Below are 23,273 nucleotides of genomic sequence, written 5' to 3'. Positions count from 1 at the left end.
TACGGGTCGGTTGCAAGGTAGGGCTACGAACAGCTCTCGAAGAGCTGTCCGACCCAGATTGGAATCGACCCCTAAATGTACCAAATTCAGGGAAAGCTAATATTCCCTCGTCTTTTGTGTACTCTATCCAATTTTCTAACCATACACAGGTATGATAGCCTCTTTCCACCATCATGTATGATGCAGTGTTTTTTGGGGGAGGGATAAGAATTCCTTCTCTAGTTTTAATCGGTTTATCCTTTTTAAAATAATTTTTAATTTTCTGCATAAATAACATTTTCCTTTTCTCTCCGTACATTTTTCGAGATATTCCTTTCATGTACTGTTCGTGGGCAAAACCTAAATATCTTCTGTCTGGGCTAGTCCCTATTAATGTTGGGTCGTGTTTCCACAGGCAAGACCCACTATCGATTATTATATTGGCTTCTATTTTCAACTAATTCATTGTCCGTTTCTACTTTAATAATTGACCAATACCAGCGTGGCTTTTATTCTTCTAACCAATCAGATTCTGTTTTACGCTATGCGTTTAGCCAATACTAGCGCAGCTCTTAGTGACGTCAGTATCACTCTTTACTACTTACCCCTCCTTTACAATTCTTCGCGTCAGTCACACGCCCGCTGGTTCAACCAATCCCAGCGCGGCTCTTTGTGACGTCAGTGCAGCACTCGCAACTGACCCCTCCTTTACAAGGTAATGTGAAAACGTATTTTCTCACAATTTTACGTGCAAATTTTCATTAATCAACAACATAGAAACATTTGCTACTGTGTCTGATCCTCTAAATCCAAAGAATAGTCAAATCTTTTACGGCAAGCAAAACTTTCTGCTTACTCTTCACACACTACGAGTAAAACTTTTCCCCTTACTCTTCATTCAAGCATCAGAGAACCTGCTACTCCTTCAATATTACCCTTTGTAGGTGATATAAGACCAAAGTTTCACCAGCGAACTCCTTTGCTATCAATTACTCTCACTTTCATACGGAAGAAAATAATCCCTAAATTAGTGCTTCTAGTACTACATAATTTTCAGCACTTTCCTGATCCAGACAAGTACCTCACTGTAGTGTGGCTTCCATTCGCCAACCGCTTTCAATATTCCCTGGAATTTCCAGACTACATGAAACAATACACAAAAAAACTAATTGTTGTTAATGCATAAATTGATAATACAATCCACAATATTCTCTACCTAACTAACTAGAACCTAACCATGCCTCTGCTACCAAGAAAAACTGATGGAGCGGGTTACCAGCTCGGGTTACACACACATACCAAATACTCACCTGGGCCCATAACATTCATACGGATACGGTAGTAAAAACTTGCTGTCATCAATTTTGAGATTTTACCTGTCATTTTATATCCACCTTTGCCAAGTCTTGCCTACTCAATTTTCTTGTTAATAAATTTCCTTTACTCAATGAATCTGGTTGCTGAGTTAGTTTAAGGTAGAAACGACATTTACTTTCCTTCGAAATGACCACAAACTCAAAAAGTTTTAAAATCTTTATCTAATCAATAATTTTGTGAGTCATTATCAATTACAGTCAACACCTTCCTTCAAGAAGAAATTAAAATTCAATAAAACTAGTCACAATAAAAGAGCAATGATGTCAGTACCTGTAAAAGGGAGGAAAAGAGAGAAGGTACAAAGACAGGCTTCACAGAATTATATTTACCTAGGGTGATAGATGAACCCAACTCCTTGAAGATAGGCTAGATGGAGTTCACCGAGACAGGTGGCAGACTGAGGATCAGGACAGGTGAAGATCTAGGAAGGTGACCTCTTCTAAGTGCAACACCTGCATCATACCTCTCTCTGGCACTACTCTCCTCGATCTTTTCTTCCTAAATTCCCCTTCTAGATGATTGGATTATCAATCAGTATCTCGGTCTCTGGAGCAGGGTCTCTGGCATCTGCTGGGTCTGAGACAGCATCTCGGACAGAGTCTGTGGCAGCAAACGTGTCGGGTCGGATTCAGAGTCCGACAGACAGGTCTGACTCAAAAGAGAGAGCCCCCTTAACTAACTAACTTTGCCTCAATTATACTATTCTGTGTTCGTGTACAACCCCCAAAAGTTTCAATATTCGTGTTTTCCCCTATTCTGATTGGACAGGGCAAGGAGGTGAGTTCATCACACCATACTAAAAGTAATATTTTCTCTTTGGACCATTGTTCAATGTTTCCGCCCCCTAATTTACTTTCCCAAAGCCTTATTCCCACCCGCATTTCACGTTATGATCAATACATTTTGATTTTTTTTCAGAGTTTTCTTCTTTTGTCCAGGTCAATAGGTTGAGTTCTCAGGCATCTCTGTCCAGTGTGGCCTTGGCTGTGTTTCAAGTTATGCCATCATGGTTTCCGGCAACTTTCTGTGCGCCTGCCTGCTGGACAGGTGGGTAAGGATTTCAGTCACCCTCCGAGGCCCAAATATCAACTAATAATAAAGTCAGAAAGAGACACGTTAGAATGCGAAAATAAATGATTTCACTGTATACCACTTATCTCTACTCTATCCCCATTTACTTATTTTAAACTTTCGCATTCGTTTTTAATAAAACTTATAAGGTTTAGTTTAAGCAATAGCATGTGCATTATCATGTGTGTTTCAAGCGGCCATATTAAAGCTACTTCGCAGCTGCAAAGTTTCCTCACAAGCATAGAAGGTGTCATACTACGTAGATACAGTAGACGCATGTGCAATGAAGTTCCCACATTTTTGGTGGCCATTTTAAGACACTTGGGTTACTTGTTAATAATACACATAGGAAAGCTTCCCCTAGATACTGTATGTCGTGTGTAATGCAATATTAGTATTCACAAAATATATTGGTTATGTGGTTACATGTTATTTGAGAGGATTTCATACAAGCAAGTTTCTTTAATACGAAACCTTGCTCCATCAAATGTCAGGCTGTGCTTTCTGCTGCTTATTATGGTCTGGCTTGACAGCGCAACTTCCACAATACAATTATACGAGCATCACTAGAGGGGGGGCTTTGGTTTCACCCACATGTTATATGTTTTGATTAGGCAGACGATGTGTGCTTCCACAAAAAGTGCTTGCGCTCTATGCAGCTTTGATAATTTTGTTTATTTATCCAGCTGCCTAAGCTTGAACGCTCAGGAACACACAAATGACTTTGGAATGCTGTTAAAGAGCCTTAGATAACTAGATAGTGCATGTTGTGTTTCTCTGGTAGCAGCATAGATGGAAGGAGAGCAGTCTTTAACCTACATACATTTTTAGGTCCGGTCGACAGTGCTACTGTCACCTGACCTTTTAACTTTCACAAATATTATTCTACATTTCTTTGCTTGCACACAAATACATATCTATTCCCATGTTACTTGTTTGTAAGTGTTCACTTTACCATACAACATTTCATTAAATCCAGACCTATTGGCATTGCCAATAGGCTTTTATAAAAAAGTAGGGACTGGTGGTTACAAACTCATTTCACTTTGCAGTCAGAGAAAGAGAAATAATGTGAATTATATGACAATCTCACCAGAGTACATGAAGTGTGACAGGAAAGGCTGTAGGATGTAATTTTTTGTAACATATAACAACGTGTATTTATCTGTAAAAGAACTGCACACATTCAGCAGCCAGGAAAGCAAAAATAAAGTACCTTTTTTGTAATTCTGAAGTGTGATGAAAACAAAGATGTTAATAGGCTCAGACTAAATCAATACATTTTACTTGATGATGCACAAATCTTATGTATTCACTGAAACCCTATTTCCACATATTATCATTGGTGAGCAATATAGTTTTACCAGTAAATTTAGTTACCATTTCAATTAAAAATGGGAGGTCCGTAAATGACAATTTGGTGCCACACAATGCTTAAGTTACATTTAAAAATCGCCCGCCTCATTGTCCATTAAAGGTAGGTGGGTCGTGAGAGTTATCACAGTAAATAGTTGGTCATGGCTCTAAAATGTTTGGGAAGCACTGCATTAGTCACATGAGCTGTTTTATGGGGAGTGGGTGCAGGCCCTGCAGATGTCTGCAGTCGTTAACCCACTTACAGATCTTACCCACTGGTGCTTTCCATGAGCAAATACAGCCATTAACTTTCATCAGTGGGTTAATGTTCCTACAACTGTTATAACGGCCAAGCTTTATGTCTAGGGTTCAAATCTTCTGGTGGCGAGCTCAGGTTTTTATCACTCTAAGGGGTATATTCACAAGAACGTGTGCTAAACATCACCAAACACTGCTAACGCAACTTTACACATCGCAGCCTATAGCAGGAAAATAACCCTGTGTCAACGTAGAATTCATAACACGGCGGTACCATGCGATAGTCCACCGAAAACGCGCCCAATGTCCGCGATACAACCACCGCGAAGGCGATAAAAACACAAACCCCAATGCGTAAATAGACACGATGTGCCCAAAACGCGATAAGAAAACAGTGACAACCAGCGAGAGGCCAGCAATACCCACGCATAATGTGGGAAAAAGCACAAGAACAGCATACGGAAAATGCCACTAAAAAACGACATCAACTGTGGAGTACCATGGATGTACCCTGACTGCACAGGACAACATGAACACCACAATCCCCATGGAGGAACACCCAGGAATACAGGGCCTGTGGAAGGCCAATGAGAAGAGGAAGAGGAAGACGGGGAACAGTCACCAGGAAAACACGATTCTCGCCACGGATGAGCCAGAACACCACCTTCAACTGTACGTTACCTCCAGTGTGCCATTGGCAACAAAGAGGCAAAGATGGCACACCACCTCGGACCATGTGAATGCCATTGCATGGCAGAGGAGGACAATGGAAGAGCACGAGAGTCTCCGGACTGATGTGAATGGCAAAACCAAGCAGAAACTCGCTGTCAACACAAAAGCAGCAATGCACCCCAGAGGAGGGGGGCCAGCAGAACAATTGGAGCTGAATGGCATGGAGAAGATGGTGGCCACAATCACCAGTCAGGAAACGGTGACAGGAGTCAGGGATACGGACACTGTCCAACATGACTCAACACCACATCAACAGGGTGCGCACCCGACCAGGGAGTGGGTGGACGGGGGGAGATGGGCCCAATGGCACAATTAAGCAGAGCACACTGCACATCCACAATGACTCAGGATCATGTCCCTGATCCCGTGGGAATACTTCAGCACACACACAAACACCAAGTAGTCCCACGTACACCATGTGCCCAAAGGGGCACCCACACAACACATCAACAAGCATACAAACAACACATGCACATGTGCGAAACACAGCAAACAAGCATATACATCAGCCACACGACAATGCAAGAGACACCACATGACGAGTAGCATGACTGCAGTCCAATCACCATCACAATGTACACGGCATGACACTGAGGTGGCTGAGTGCGGACCACAGCTGGAAAGCAGCAGGTCACACTCGGACACAACCACCTGCACAAACAACCCCTGACGTCAACGACACATCTGTGGACGAACCATGCCTAAAGGTCACAACTCGACAAAGAGTACAAGTCACCCAAGTCTGCAACACCTCAGCACCGTGGAAGCACAGAACTGACAGGCACACCGCATGAAAGGGACCAGTGGCAGACAAATCAGAGCCGCAGGAGCAAATCATCCACTGTGCAGAATACGCACATAAGTATATGTGCACCTCGACATTGACAACATCCCGGTACAAACAGCAACACCTCCACAACGGAACACAGGACACAACTGGTGCCGCAAATGCGCACAACATGGCAAATTACATCTGGCACAGCAGGAAACTGTGACATTACAATGTACAAGTACAACCTGTAACCTGCAAATATGTTTTATTCACACATGCTGTGCTTATGGACATTTTGTACTGTCCCATGATTGCCAGGGATGGCCACATTGTCACGTGCTCATGAGAAGTAATTGTCAATGATGATGCTCCTACGGGCCATTCCTGCCAGAGCTGCAGAGGGATGGGGGCCACCTGCCCCATCGTCCCTATCATCGTCCGGTACTTCTGGAACTGGGATCCATGGGGCCTTGGTGCATACACAGATGTTGTGCAACACACAACATGCAACCATCATCTTGCACATGATATCCGGCTGTACAGGAGCTTTCCACCTGTGCCGTCCAGGCACCTGAAACGTGGATTCAACACGCCAAATGTGCGTTCAACGATGCCCCTGGTGTGTATGTGGACTGCATTGTACTGCCTCTGGGTGGGTGTGTTCGGGTCTCGGAGGGGTGTCATCATCCAAGGGCAGAGTGCATATCCTTGATCACCTGTGACAGTGCAGGGAGAAAATAGTCAATACTTGGTTCGGCAGGATGTGATGGCAGGCCCACTAATCCAGTGACGCCTGTGATGGCTGTGTGTGGTGTGGGTGTAAGCCAGCCCTCAGGGAGTAGCTGGTGCTGGCAACAACTCCAACAGTCATCAGGCACACATAAATGCAATGTCAGAACAACAAGGGGGATGACTTGAGTCACATAGGGTTAGTGGCCCCGGATGCACAGCGGCCGACACGGGCCCACCGCCACGGAACACTGACCTGAGGGAGACTGGGGTAGGGTTATGAGGGCAGAGCAGGGTCTCGTATGTGTCATAGGTGCCTTCCGCAGAGTGTCACGGGAAGTATGGGAGGTCTACCCCAGGGCATGAGGCAGAGGGCACATGCCAGCTGTGTCCGGCAACATGGCGGATATGAATGCCACAGACTCATGCCAGACACCAAGTCCGTACCTGCCCATTGCTGATGACAACCCCCAGGCCAGAGGCTCAGACACCAACGATGTTCCGCCGGAGGCTGATGGTCACTCATGGCGCACAGGGTTAGTGGCACCAAGTAACGCAGGCTTGCATTGAACAGGGTTAGTGGCCCCACGAGTCGCAGGCCTGCGATATGGAATTATGCCTCACTGATCGAAGGGAGTCTGGTGCTGTGGCTGCTGCCATGGACCTGAGGCACAGGGTCAGACTGATTTGCATATGGCCATGTCTGAACTGGGGTGGCAGAGTGGGCTAAAGAACGGTGATGGATTAAACCCAGATCAGCTGACTGGGGGTGAGTGCTTGCAATGTTCAACACTCCGTCCATCATTTCCTTTGGTATTGCTTTGTTCGCCATAAGTTGGCAGGGTATGCTCAGACGTGAGTCCCTTGCTCACTTTGCCACTGGATTCAAGCAAGCCTGGCTGAAGACGGCTGAAATGCCAGAAACCGGTCCTAGGAGGCTTGTTTCCGGTCCAGGGAAGACATGGCTTAGCAGTTCGGGCTGGACTGTTCCCATGAGGCACAGGGTCAGACTGATTTGCATATGGCCATGTCTGAACTGGGGTGGCAGAGTGGGCTAAAGAACGGTGATGGATTAAACCCAGATCAGTTGACTGGGGGTGAGTGCTTGCAATGTTCAACACTCCGTCCATCATTTCCTTTGGTATTGCCATGGACCTGAGGTCACTGCCACTCAGGACTCAGGACACAGTTCCACATGTGGGACCTACTGGTATGAAGAGTATGTCAATGAGAAAGGAGTGATGTGGGCCAGCGTTGTGGGTGCCACCGATAGTCTGCGATGGGTGCAGAGGTCGCAGGACTGGGGCTTGGAGCATGCCTCGGCACATGGTGGGCCCTCTTTGACACACGACGTTATTGGTAGGTGAGCAGTGCAGCCTTGGGGCGCTGGGGCGGGCAGGCCTGGTCTGGTTATCAGCGTCCTGGGGTGCAGCAGGCGCACATGGTCGAGGGCCCCACTGCTCACGGCGTCAGCCTCGTGGCGGACTGCGAGATGCTGCCCTGTCAGTGATGTTGGCCTTTCCGGGAGAGAACCACGCTCTGCGCCACGGGGTTTTTGTCCACTCCTCTGCGCAGCCCTGGTGTACTCAAGGCCAACCCACTATGCTCACGTACACAGGGGGGAACACAGCGAGCGACAATTCCGCTATTGGACCCACGGCATGGGGTGACATGGTTGCATCCACTGTTCACTACTCTGCAGTCTGAGACTAAAAAGGGAAAAATACTTCCTTCCTTGTCTCGCCTCCTTAACTCTTCATACCTGAAGCATATCAGGAAAGGCAAATTCAGGCCTTCGTTATCGATCCGTATGCTTTTATTCTGGAATGCCAGAGGGTCGGATCCAAGCATTGATGCCTGAATTGCAAAACATAGGCCCTCAAAAGCCGCTGTTTGATTTATGGGCAATCAGTGGAGAGTTTTTTGTCAAGTAGGTAGAAACAAGCTCTCGTAAAATAGGAAAAACGCAAAATCAGTTTTTCGGCTGTATTCTGGACGAACTGCAGAGTTTTGAGTATTTGGGGGGTCCCACGTAGAGATTGCAAATAATAAAGCATTGAGGGTCCCCTGGGATTACCAGCAGAAAGAGTTTTCCTCAGTACTTCATCAAGACCCTATTTCAGTGTAAAACATATTCCCAGGTGTAAAATTCAAGTCTGATAAATACAATTTAGGCGGGGTTTGGTACTTACCAGATACATGAAATGAACGCCGTCTGGGTTGCACAATTTGGAATGGGGATAAAACACTAATTGCATGGGTTTCCTTATGTTCCTGTGTGCACCAGGTTTTTACGTTACAAAATTATGCTGGCAAATAATCGTGATGGTGCATCTCCGAAAACCAATTCAAGCATAGATGGGACTTTGCACCCAACACATAATGGTGCTTTGACAGAGTAAAATCTTATTCCAGTAGTAATGCTTGGTGGACAGGCATAGATTCTGTTAAGTTGTGAAAATGCTAGGCAAACAAAATCTTGGAGGAAAGGGCCTATATCTGAACGACTAAGGTCACCCAGAACCGTAGCCTCCATTTTTGCCAGAGTTCCTGCAATACTCTTTGTATTAGCAGCTATCACCCCAATAACCTATCGAAGAATATGCACTATGCTACCCATTAATGCAAAGAACTGTGTATAGACCTTGCTTTTGCCATTTGTTTTAAGATGTTGTATGTTTTTTTTTATGGGCACTGAATGGGGTTCGTACTGCTTATGTTTAATTTTTAGCTGTACATATGTGACATCCATTATCCCTAAAACAGTGACCCTAATAAAATAAATAAGGCAGCACAGAGGAGGGCATTGTTTCTATACAGGCCTTGTCTTATGAGTGTCAAGGCTAAACAGGAAGGTGACCCACTACATTTGTCACCATCTGACTGCTACCCTTCCACAAGTCTGCAGAGTTCTGGTGAGATTTTGCCAATCAACATCTACGTACATTCCACAGTCAGTGGTGTAGGAAAGTTTCCCTTTTTGCCGTGCCACTCCCATTTTTTTGACTGATGCTGCTGGTTACTGACTTTGAAATTGCCTTGGCAGCTCCTAACCAGGCCCAGGGCCAGTGCTTTGTCCTCTAAAGGTACATTGTAATTAGTCTAATTCTAATTGGCAAAGGCAACCTATCTGTAAGTCCCTACTTTATGGTAGAGCATGTAGACCCCAGTGGACCTATTGCGCTTAAGTGTGCACTGCTGTGGTGTCCGATGTCGTTTTAAAGCCAGACCTGCTTTGCAGGCTGGTTTTAAAAGAAAACTATTTCCAAATTTGACTTTTGATTTAAAAATCATTCAAAGTATCAAAGTAATGGTCACATTAAATCCAACAATTTGCCAAAGTTAGATTTAATGTGACTATTACAGGGAAGTCGGTTTAGAACTTACTATCCTGAACTTACCTAATGCAGAACCATAGCAGCCGCTTCTGATTGGTCAGCCCCAGATAGCCTGAGCCAAGCTGCTCCCTTAGTAGGTGTGAAATGGCCTTGGGTGAAGCAATACAGCCATTTGGTGGGAAGAGACTTGCTTCATGGAGAGCTGCAGGAGCAGAACACTGCCTGGAACAAAAGAAGAAAGACTGCCCTGCTGGACCCTTGGACAGCAACACAGAAGGCTTACACTCAAAAAGACTGCACCTGCTGCACTCACATGCCTCAACAAAGAAAGGACTGTCTCTGACTTGAAGGAAAAGGTGAGGACGTCCATATCAGCAACAGGTAGAGCAGAGCTGGAAGAAGTCACCTGCAAAGCCAAAGAGATGATCACCCCAGCTGACCAGTTGCAACTGAACTTTTCTTGGGCTATGCATTTGCATTGTGAGAATTAAGTCCTAGCTACCTAGAGTCTCTGAACCCTTGGCTGGAGCTACTGGATCCTTGTTTTCCCCAAAGGAACCAAGAAACTACAAGATTTAAAAGGATGGAAACTTTCTGGAAAGTTGTGCAGAAAAGCTCCAGGAGGAGACTGACTCCCCATTGAGAGTCAAGCCACCGTCGTAGACTCACAAATCGGCCTGATCACGCTGGTGTGCCGTGCTGAATGCTTATGAGCACCTTGCTGTCAATATCAAGGGAAAATACTTCAGAGGCTCACCGAGGCATCACGCTGCAGCAGGCCGCTAGTGTATAAATCGACTTTGGAACCAAGAATTCCACGTACTCGCCAATGAGCCCGACAACGAGAGGAAAGCCCCAAGAAAAAGACTAAGTCCGAAGGTAAAGTTTTGACTAGGACTTAGCCCTCTGCTTATCAGGCTCGTGCTCCATTGTGGTCAGCCTAAAACTTTTACTTTGTCCCAGTCCAGTGGGATCAGATAGTCGCAAGTGGCACTTTTAGCTTTTTAGCTTTTAGCATTTTGTTGCATTTTCATTGTGTTACTGTGTGTGCTTGTTGCACAAAATACTTTACTCATTGCCTCATTAGGTAAGCCTGACTGCTCTGTGCTAAGCTACCAGAAGGTGAGCACGTTATCTTTTAGTGTGCATCTAGCTTACCCTGACTAGAGTGGTGGTCCCTGCGTGCACAGGGTGCATACGCTTGACAGCCAGAAACCCCATTTCTAACAGATTGTTTTTGGGCAGGAAGGTTTCCCGTCCTGCACATAAACTACCCTGCCCATAATGCAGGCACTCTAGCACTGTGATGCAAGGGGGGCTGTGTTAACTCAAGATTGCCTGAAGTGTGTCAGCACTTATCTTAGTGGATATGGCGCATTTCTGCTCTCAAGCAACTCAGTGCAGTAAGTTACCTTGCTACATTGTGTTGATTAAAATGTCCATTTTCGCAGATGACATACTGTATTTTTGGATGATGAACTGTGAAATCATACCATAATTGGAATTAGCATTAGCATTTTTGTACCACGTGAGCTATTCAATAGTATAACGAACTTTGAAATGCAGAGTAAATTTAAAAAAGGCACAATTACTGTTTTACTAAGAGATTAAATTCATATTTTGATAAAATGCAAGATAAAAGAATAATTACAGATTCAATAATTTTTGCGAGTAATATTACATTGTACTTTGAACCTAGGCTATTCAATAACAGGGAACTAAACCCATTGAAATTAAAAATCTTTTATGTCTTTACCTAAGCTAAAATATTTATAAAAGACATCGGTCAGATGTTATACACTGCCCCAGTACCGGGCAATTTTGACTATTCCTTGCAACTTACACCAGTTTCAAACAATTGTATAATGATATTTGCTTTGCAGAATAGTGTGAACATTACATATGTGTTGACTTAGCAGTGCAAAATTAGCATTATGTACTAGTCTTTGCTGAAAATGTCAGTTCAAGATAGTTCAAACTCTCACACTTTTCTTAACCTGACCCATGTTAAGCTGATTTCACACTTCAGTACAGATAACCTCTATAGGTGTCTTTCATTCGGAAACTCCAAAGCCCACCCTGTCAACAAGGCACAATGGCCGCTGGCCCACCTGAATCAATATAAATTACTACTCTGTAGTACAGAACAATCAGTTATGGCTGGATTGGTTACATTTGGCATAGTCATCTTAAGAATGTTTTATAACCCGGGGAGGAGCTTGCCTGGCTCCAAGATGGCCACGTTCTAGCGCAGCTTTGTAAGCCCGGTTTCCAATCCTGCAAAATGCTCCTTTTCAGCCTGTGCTACTTGTTGCAAACGTAGCCGAGTGCACTACAGAGTGAAGGGGGTGAAGGATTCCTACAGCTGCTGCAGACTGGGATCGCTGGAAGCCCGAGATCGGGCTTCTTCTGCAGCCTAGTGCGGAGCTGTGGAGCGAGGTGAACAGGCGGCCTACGTCTGCGCTGCATCGACCTGGCCCAGGGTGAGCCCGCGCCGAGCATCGCATACAACTTCTTCAGGCGATCAGCATATCCTGGCTACCTCCTGGTCTTTTCCGAGGCCCTGACTGCAGGACACAGGGAAATACTACGCTTCGGGCCTCTCCCAGGGTAAAGTGTCTGCCACTTGGACGGGGGAGTCCGCAGGCCCCAACGAGCTGTAGGGGTGATGGGACCCTAGGGAACAGATCCTTCGTCCACGCTGCTTTCCGCAGCTGTGCTTTGGGATGATTGGAGCAGCTCCTTGGCCACGCTGCACACACGACGTGCAGAAATAGAGCCCTTCTCTCTGTTGGACGCTCTGGAGGAGTACTGGGTGAGAGCGAGGGGTACAGCTGGCACCCGCTGGTGCCTCGCTCGCTGGAGGCCTATAGCTAGTGGGATCGCAGGGTGGGGCATGGTTTCTGGAAACCTGATGCATTGCTCAGCTGAGGGAGCATCTGAATCTGCTCTGGAGGTTTGAAGGCCTGCAATTACACCGAGGGCAAATCTTGCGATATCCACCTGAGTGGGGGTGCAACGTGGGAGCCCTTCCCTACTTTTTTCTGGTCTTTGGTCCCCGATTGGGAGACTCAGTGTCACAGAAGAAGGTTCAGGTGCGGGGTGCCTCAAGTGATCCTCACGTTTGCCCTCCATTGGTGGCGCAGTCCTTATCTACTGTCTGTCTCTGGGATATTCCCGGCATTGTTGGTGTCTTGGGGGTGCTTGGCTATTGCTCTCCTCTGGTCTGCAGGCTGAGAGTGTCTGCTTACACCCACTCCCTACTAATACGCAATATAGGGGCACATATCACTGGTACACGATGGGGCGCACAGACAAATCACAATCTAAACTTCAGTTTGAGCCCCGTAAGACACCTCGGCTGCAGGAGCCAGATAGGAATGCCTCGGAATCTGGCTCTGAGGTGGGTGACCGTATTCATGAAGCAGGCTTGAAACACATACCATCGGCGTTGCAGCATAATCTGACCAAAATTGGCGCGCTAGCATTTTGCATGGATAGAATGTCTGAGCACCTTGATAAACACACAGATTGGTTTGACTCCGTTGAAAAAAGGGTCTCCGATGCAGAAGATGGTGTGGAGACAGGGTCGCTTGCCCAGGCTAAGGCAGACAAGATCCTACAAATGGTACAAAACAAGGCAGAAGATTTGGAGGCCTGATCCAGACGCAATAACATCCGTTTGCTTGGTATAGCTGATTCCACCAACATTCAGAATATGGAACTCTTTGTGGAGCATCTCTTAGTCCCCCTCTTCGGCAGGGACATCTTCTCGACAGTGTTCCTTGTAGAACAAGCCCATAGATCCCTAGCCCCCAGGCCATTCCTGGGATCCTCTCCAATAACTATCATAGCCAAACTTCTCAATTACAGGAATGCGGCTCTTTGTAAGGCTAGAAAGCTCCAAGAGTTACAGTATGAAGGTAATCTTAATACACACAGGTTTTACACAAGTTCAAGATGCCCGTCGACAATTTCTACTCATCAAGAGGAAATTACGTGACATGAACTTAGACTGTAACATGATGTATGCTGCTAAACTACATTTTCAAGCAGATTGGAATTCACATATTTTCATTGACCCTAAACAAGTTATGCACTTCCTGAAGAAACAAGAACAATTTAAAACGCAGAAAGAGGATTCACGTGCAGCAGGGGCTGCAGGAGTATTGGACTGTGAAAATAATGAGCAATATTTGTATAATGTATACTGGTGTTGCAAGCTGCTACGGCCCCCCTCGTTGCTCTCTCAATCACTCCGTCTCTGATGCCTGCTAGAGGGTTGACTGTCTTGCTCTGTGTAGCTGTTGATCTGGGGAACAATGTGATCAATATGTTTGTGGGCAGGGAACATGCCTAATACTTGTCACAATGAAGTTACATAATAACTAGGTTGCTAATGAGTATGCAAAATGTTGGCTTGGTTGCAGGTTTGTTTGTTGCTGGTGATGGAGACACGGACCTAGGATATGCTTACTCCTATTGAGTTCCATCTAAACTTTCCAGGCTATGGTCTGTTTTACTTAACTATTTGGGAACTGCTCTACCTTAGTTCCTCTCGTCATTGGCTTAAAATGTTAAGGCTGAAAAAGTTTTTTCACTGCATCACATGACTGGAGCTGGCGGAGTGGGTAAATTACGCTGGCAACATCCGCCCCTGTGTGTTACTCTCTTAAGAATTAGGCTTTTGTTTTTCTTTGAGGGTCCCTTTCTTCCCCTCCTTCTTTCCCCCTCCGTTTTTTCTTCTTTTGTTCTTCTCATTTGCTTTATGATGTTCTTGCTCAGGGTTATGCTTTATCTGTGGAGGGTGGGCAATGCATCGTCTATGCCAGGTTGGGGTGGGCATGAAGTGGGTGGGGGGTATTGTTTTGCTATTAACTTTGCAGTGTACACATTGTGCAGACATGAAGATCAGACATGGCCAAAGATGTACAGAGAATGGGGGTGGGCACAAATGGGATGGAATACTAGATGGCAACTAATAGAATAACACCTGCCTCCGGTGGGAGCATACAGTTTCTGACCTGGAACTTTAGAGACCACAACGACTTTAGGAAATTATGCAGAGTCATAGTTTATTTTAAGCAACATGAGGTAGATGTTGCACTTTTTCAAGAAACACATTTACCCCCCAATAGCAACATGTTAACACATAAGCGCTTACAGGGTCATTTTTATGCAGCAGGTTTCACCATGCACTCTAGGGGTGTCCTCACATAGATGTGGCATCACTTTGGAAGAGTTAAATATTGACCCCCAATGATAGATACATGACCACTCACTGTCAAGGGCAAGGCGCTAATGTACACTTAATCAATATTTATGGACCAAATTACGATGACCCACACTTCTATCACTCACTGGCAGCATGACTGCTTACAGTATCAGACATACCACAGATATAGGGGGGATATCAATTGTGTCCCAGACCCTCAATTGGATCGCTCAGGTAGACCACCCGCCGTCCCTCAGTGACTGCTAGGACTATTGGGGACATTATTGTGCAGCTGGGTCTTATAGATGTATGGCATTCTAGGTCAATCGGCACAGGAGGCTTCACACATTTCTCAACGCCGCATAACATCCACACCAGAACCGATTACTGGCTGATCTCCAGGTCACTTGCGCCTCGGGTGTTAGCTTGCAACCCACTCCCCCACTTGTTGTCGGATCACTCCCCAGTGTTGCTGGACATTAGCATTCCCCCCAAGAAAAATGCTTCTTTTACGTGGAGGTTTCCCCCATACTCTCTATTAAACTCGCCACTACGATAGAAGACTTTTTCAATACAAGTGTTGGCTCGGTTGATCACTGTCACTCTAGCGCCAATCTTACTTGTAAGGGCCCAGGACGATTGCCAACATCCACGGGAGCGATGAGCAGGATCTCCAATCTCTCCTAGAGTATAAACATCTACAGGAAGATTAACTAACTGGAAGATGAATATTACTCCAAGGAAGATCCGGGACCAGGAAAAGGACTTCTGGGGGAACCCACCAGGAAGGCGGAAATCTCTCACAGCGAAGGTGTAGGGAAAGAAAAGGCAGTGCTGCAGGAGAAACAATACAATAAACGGGGAGAGAAGACAGAGGACACTATTACACCAAGTGGGGCATACTACACATAATGTATACCTATGCTAAATCTATAAAGATTGTGTACCTCCACAGCCTCCTTGAGAGCAGAGCAGGAAGAGGCCTACGTTTTCAGCATTAGTACACTTTCTCCAGAGCACGGTAGGCAGAGACTAGCAGGATATATCAATAAAGTTCGAATATTCCATACAGAAAAGAAACACGGTTCTTGTGTCTTTAAGGAAGGCTGAAAATGCACAACACAAATAGTCCTCCAATAATCCTTGGACTTCGTTTGGAAAATAAAGGGCAAGCGTATTGACAACTCTGCACAGTTCAATTGAGGCTCGCTTACTTCAGAGAAGCCTCAGTGTTTTCAATATCCGCCGTGAGCAGGAAGGCGGTAGCGAGGTTGCAACAGGTCCCAAAATGTGAGTTCAAATAAAAAATAAAAAAAAGGAACACGCGAGCAGCGCGTGTAACGTACCCGTGGCAGCAGCTGCTGAAGACTCCGTGTGGCGTATGACACTCCGGTCTGAGGGATCCTTGCAGCGGAGGCGAACCAGGTACGGGAAATGTCAATAATCGGCGAGCTTGCAGTCCGCTGCAAGCGCGCGTCTCCTGGGTTCACGAGAGGGGAGGGGTTCCAGACAAACCCTCTGCGCTTACGGTTTTCAGAGTCCTTCGAGCAATGCAGGAATTTCTTCTGTAAATAACGAGGCGATATCCAGACGATATCCAGGGAGACAGGGTAAGATGTACTCGCAAATGCAGTACCGAAATACCAGGACAAGACAGGGATCCAGCGAGGTTCACAAGAGCTTCGTAAGCCAAGCGCTGATTGCAAGGCGGTGCTTCCATTTAAACGGGCTCTTCAACCAATGTGATCTCTTCGACCAATGATCTCTCTCCAGAGAGGTTAGGGGTGGTACACAACGCTAACTGCCCTAATGATGCATTCTGGGTGTGGTAGTGTGTGAGGAGGGCTTTATTATAGTACAGGTAGAGGATCGTGTAACAATCACTGCTCTACGGTGTGGGAAACATTTAAAGTATTTATTAGAGGAGTTACAATTTCTAAGCATGCCGGGGTACTGCGATGGTTGAGAAACATATTGACACTGCTCAAGGGACAATTGGTTCAGATTGAGCTAGTCCAACTGAAAGGACGGGACGATCAGGTCTTAGAGAATAAAAAAAAACACGAGGAATATAACAAAGTCGCAGACAGTGAGGTGAAGCATATGGACAAGTATGCCACAGCTAGGGTGTATGGTGAGGGTGAGAGACCTGGCACAGTTCTCGTGGCTATGCAGAGGCACCGCAGAGAAGCCACCTCGATGGCAGAGATGGGAAATGGGGCTGGGGAAATGCTGCGTGAACCTCTGGAAATCGCGGACAGGTTCCGCAGATACTATGCGGAATTGTATAGTTACAAAATTGTCCCAGACTTTGTCATTACGCAGGACTATCTAGAACACATACAAATGCTGTGGCTCTCTAACACCCATAGAGAGCACCTCATGGCCCCTCTCAAACCGGCTGAAATCAGTATTGCACTTCAATCTATGCAAGATGGTTGCACCCCTTGCTAAGATGGGCTCACAGTGTCCTTCTATAAAGTATATCAGGATTTGCTCATACCGTACCTCGTCATGTTATTTGAAGAAATGGTGGAGGGGGAGTAATGCCCCCCTCAATGAGAGAGGCGATGGTTACGACCTTGCTGAAACTGGAGAAACCTCCTTGTGAATGCTCATCCTATAGACCGCTGTCACTTTTAAATGTTGATTCCAAACTATATGCCAATGTTTTGGCGCACAGACTTGCCCCCCTGGTCCCATACTTGGTGGGCCCGGAACAAGCACTTTTTGTTCCAGACGCACACTAACATATAATCTGAAATCTGTGTTCAGTGCCATTCAACATACCAATCCAGAGGTCAAAGCTGCCGCTGTCTTCCTAGACGCGGAGAAGGCTTTTGATTCAGTTGAATGGGAGATTATGAAGGCAGTCCTTCTCCGGGTTGGGGTGGGAGAAGTTTTCCTTAAATTGGTCACACTCTTATACAACTTGCCGGTTGTCAGAGTCAGGGTCAGAGATGCTGTCATGTTTCCTATTGCAATCTCAAGGGGAACGAGACAGGGCTGCCCGTTATCTCCCCTTTTGTTTGCCATAGTGGCAGAACCTTTAGCATGCGCCCTAAGCGAGTACCATGGGCATAGAGGTATTCGTTTTCCGGAATACAATCTTATTCTATCGTCATGACATGTTGTTGTACATCCGAGACCCTGGCAATAACTTAACTCCCGTTCTTAACGAGGTCTTTCAATTTGGTGTGGTGTCAGGACTTAAAGTTAACTGGACCAAATACGTGATCTTCCCTCTAACCCCGCTCTGTCCCTGGTGACACTAGATCTCACATTGCAATGGACCACTGACTCTGTTCGTTATTTGGGCATACGGTACACATAAACTTGGACCTGGTGATCAGTGAGAACTATGGGAAGGCGATTTTCAAGCTTAAAGAAGATGTTGATGGCTGGATTCCCCTCCCTCTGTGAACAATAGGCCATATTTCTCTCATGAAAATGATTGTCCTACCCAGGTTTTTGTTTTTATTTCCAAACATTCCAGTAGTACTTCTGAAACCTATATTCCAGAGTATCCGTATATGACTAATTAAGTTCGCTTGGGCGGGGTAGCAACCTAGAGTCAGTTGGAGCACCCTTCCTTTACCATACTCTATGGGCGGCCCTAAAGCCCCTGCTTTAGAATTATATTATAGAACTGCACAGAGTACCTACTCCCATTACTGGATTCATGGCCCACAGAATCTCCCACACTTACAGATCGAGCAGGTGGCAGGGGATCCTCTTATTCTCCCACAAAGGTTGTTTTCTCCCCCATTAGTACGCTAGACTCTATTAATTCAACTGTACATGCATGGCATGATTCATTAAACAGACATGATGGGGCGCTTATGTATTTTCCCCGAATTCCCACGGAGTGGTACCACTAGCTTTCAGTGTGCATGGACAAAGTAATCATACAAGCAATGGCGAAACTGGGCATACACAAGATTGGTGACCTATTCACAAATGGGGGTTGTGGGCGGATATAACGACTGAGGGACAGGCTATAACTCCCCTCACGCAATACCATTATTACAGAGTATGACATGCTTTAAATGAGTTACCTGGTGAGGACATGCAGGAACCTCCGGAACTACTCCCTCTGACTTATGTGCCGCGCTCGGTTTCCCCATCAAAGAATATCAGTACTATTTATGACTTGATGCAGGAGTCGCAGTACACAAAGGTCAGGCTAGAATGGCAAGGTGACCTGGGGGAGGCACTGCTGTGAGAGGACCAAGAACTTCTCACTCAATGGTAGGTATCGCCTCATACATTTTAAATTCCTGAACAGGAACTATTACACTCCAGAGATGCTATATCTTTATGGCCTCAGAGATTCAGCGGCTTGCTATCACTGTGGGATGGATAAAGCTGGATTTCTCCACATGGCTTGGCAATGTCCAAAGATCGCAGATTTTTGGGATAAGATCATTGGCACACTTAATGAGCTTACAGGACTCACACTAGCGTTAGACCCGCTAATCGCTTTAATGGGTTTCACGAAAGATCATTTTAAAAGATGTTAGGTGACTGGTGTCAAAGGGACTGCTACTCCCTAAGTGACGATTTGCAATATGTTGGGCTAAAGGTCCACCCCCGAAAATAAAGGATTGGTACAGGGATATGCTGTATTGTAACACACAATCTGAAATTTACAATGAGTTATTACTGCCACAGAGTCGCCCTAAACATTTCTGGGGATTATATCAACAGTATTTAGGGGCATATTAGCAACGCTTTGTGATAACTATCGCAAAGCGCGCTTAGCGCTCATTTTTCTAACGCCGGCTATCGCAGGTTTTTATCGCGGAGATATCGCTTTATTAGCAACGCGTATCTCCAAGGCAATAAAAATTCCTGCGATAGCGGGGAAATCGCCGTTTTGCAGGGAACATCGCTGGTTTTCCAGCGATGTTCCCTGCAAAACGGCGATAACCTTGCTGATACGACCCTGTGGTCGTATCAGCATAATCCACCCCCTATGTTAGGGATAGCTAAGTCAGGATTTTAGCAGACGTTATATTTTGGCGAATACCGCCGTTTTCGCCAAAATCTAATGTCAGCTGAAATCCGGTGGGCTGCCTTGTAAATATCGCGATGTGAACATCAGTGATATTTTACAAGGCAGTCTATTGGGGTACGCCCAGTGACGCCCAAGGGAGGCGTTGGGAAAAAGGCTGCTAACATGCGATTATGCATGTTAACACCCTCTTGTAAATAGGGCGATAGTTTTATCTCTGCTTTTTTGGCTTTTTAAGCCCAAAAAAGCGGAGATAAAGCCCTTGTTAATATGCCCTGGCAAAGTGGAGTAGAGGGTAGGTGCCAGACAGACATATAAGCAGCCTGGGTCTGTGGAAAAAGAGCATGCCAAAGTAGGGAAACTTAAGGATGTATTAAATCAGCTCAAACAGTGATCTCTGGACTACCTTGTTTTTCTCCCTAGTTAATAGCAACCAAGTAAGTCGGTGATATATTTTAAAGGCCCAATTCACAAAGAGCGGAGGCTCGGCAGTCAAGGCAAAACCTCCACACTGCAGTTACCCATTGCAGGGCCCCCGCCATGAGTGTGCCTACCTAATCCCCCTCCCCCACCCACAAACCCCCCACAACCGCCCCCCCCCCCCCCGCGCCACAACTGTAGTGCCTCCATTACAAGTGATGAGGCCTTTTTGTTTTTCGGCCCCAAAGTCTCCAACATTCCTAGACCCTTCGCCAACGGAAAACAATATGCTTTTTGCACTTTATGTCATAACACTTAAGTGCATAGCACTTTTCAACACTCATGCCCTTTATTTTATTTATTCCTAATTGAAAAGAGATAGAAATCAAGCAAATGAAACTGCTATGGACTGCGTTGACTTTTATTCCAAGAAGCATTGAGAACATGTCATTGATTCTTACTTTACTTCTTGTAAACAGCTTTGCCTCTATGCAGCTCTTTCAAAGACAATTTAACCAGCCTACTGTTCCTTCTGATACCACATGAGAGGAAAACTGTACTATTTTGGTGATAGAACCACCTGCAAGTTATGCCAGTATAGAACTAAATTAATGTAACATTCTTTACGCGCCTGTCCTTACCTTGCAGAGGAGCACAGGCTTTTGCTGTGGCTGCCATTTTTATAATATGGTGAAGGATCTCGCAAGGAGGCAGTCAATGTTAGTCTATGGTCTGAGATCCTACAAGCCCTATGCAAATCTGTGAAATTTGTGGCTGCTGCCTGTAAGAAATTAATCGAATCACCCACCCTTCGTAATTTGCTACAATTGGTTTTAATATGCATCTCTTGAAACAATAATTAATGATGAATTTTTTTTATATTGCTTTACACGGGGTTATATTATTTACATTTGTAACTTACATTAACTTTGTATAATTATTTGATGTTGGTTCCCCTTAATCAAACAATATATTTTATGATGAGGCTCATTAATCCTAAATGGACCCATGACTAATAATATTGTAACTTGATAAGGCCGATTCCGAAGCATGTTGCTTCATTAATACATTTTACATTTCATCAATGGTTGTAATTAATTGAATGATAAAGTATTAACTATACTGGAAATGTATTCTAATTAACCTAAATGCAATATTAACTACTATAATGCTGCACAGTATTGGGCCACCATACCCCAGCGACTGCTTCAAAAAGGATTTCTGATTGTCAGAATTCTGGCACTCTCCAACCCGTGGATTTGAAAAGTGGTCATGTGGGCATGGGCCAGAGGGCTTTTATCACCTCAATTGCACCCACCACGTCCAGTCAACTGGGCTTTCTGAAAGAAATTGTGGCACATTTATATGTATTACCCTGAAGTAACATTTAACTCTTCAGCAATTAATTCCATGCCTTGCAGTATCACTATAAAGAGGAGCCAAGACATCAGTATGTTCAAGACCTCTTTATTTCATCCCCCCGTCCGGCAATAACTTAACCCCAATCCCCCGCTACTTCCCCGTTCTCTCCTGAGTTCCACGCAGGGAACTCTCCCGACATTCTACCCCAACACACCCCCCTTCCTACTGAACAAAATGACAAAATATGTATGCATGACCAAATGAACGAGGAGAAGGAAAGGGAATTAGACAGTGGTAAACAAAACACATGACAATGTATTCATGAAGAACAACAGCAGGGAAATTACTAAATGGGTACAATAGAAAAACAGATTAAAACATTTAATTATCACTACACTTCTTGGGGCGTACCTTTACCCTGACATATTTTCTCAAGGGAAGTACCACCCCCGCACCCCCTCCCCTTGTCCGATGCTCTCAAGACAGCAATATTACTGGTCGGGATAGGTCATGAAGGATGTGCCACAACTCTGCAAGATACTCTGCCCGTAGCACAGCCATTGGATTGAGTACAGTCACCCTTGACCAGAGAGGAACTAACATGCACCCCCAACTTCCTCCCAACATACTTAGCTTTTGATCTGGGTACAACAGAAATAAAACACTTGTTCCATGTCTTTCCATTTGTTAATACCACTACGTGTTCCTTCAACTCCGTCACACGAACAGGTGCAGAAAAACGTGACCAACGCTTGCGGACAATACCCGGTCTTTTAATTCAAACACAGTCGCCCAAATGGACAGTTAGAGCACGATGATGTACTTCCGTGGAAATATATTTCTTCTCCACAACAGTCCTCACATCTGCTACCTTAGCCATTTTCACTGCATCAACAGTTTTCCTTTCCATCCACTCTTCATTAAGCTTTGTCCCTGCAACTCTCCTGTGCTTATGTGAGGAGTAGTTCTCAGGGTCCACATCATATTATTCACCGCTTCTTTCCAATGTAACCCATTGATGAGTGCAAGCTGCAATTGATCTTTGAAGCAACAATGAATCTTCTCCACAAGGCCATTGCTGCGGGGATGATAGAGAGAAGTTAAAATGTGCTTTTACCAGAATCAACAAGAAAACTATCCTAGATGTTAACTGGGTTCCATTGTCAGTCATCAACTCTTCTGGAAACCCTTCCCTAAGAAAAACTTCCTTGAAGAACTTAATGATGGTATCCACTTTCATACTGACCACAAATTTCACCATGGGCTACTTAGACATATAGTCTATCATAACCAACGCATACTTGGGTGTACTGCCCCCAACACCAAAAGGACCAGCCACATTAAACGCCACTTTACTCCATGGTGTATTATTAACCACAATAGGATTGACAGGTGGCGGGCAAGTCACTTGCGACTTGTCACTGAGGACACACGTGCCACAATTCCTAACATAGTGTTCGATAGCTCTGTCAACACCAGGCCACCAGAAATCCTCCCTTATCCTTCTTTTCATGGCCCGGATCCCGAGATGAACTAATGGGTCAGAACCAGCAATCTCTCCCGAACACACTCTGGGACAACCAACTGCCCACCCCGATGTAGAATGCTCCCCACTATGGATAATTCTTCCCCTACTCTCCTGAAAGG

Source organism: Triturus cristatus, chromosome 4_2 (assembly GCF_964204655.1).
Source record: "Triturus cristatus chromosome 4_2, aTriCri1.1, whole genome shotgun sequence".
In the NCBI taxonomy this organism is placed as follows: Eukaryota; Metazoa; Chordata; class Amphibia; order Caudata; family Salamandridae; genus Triturus; species Triturus cristatus.
Note: the sequence above shows the minus strand (reverse complement) of the source record.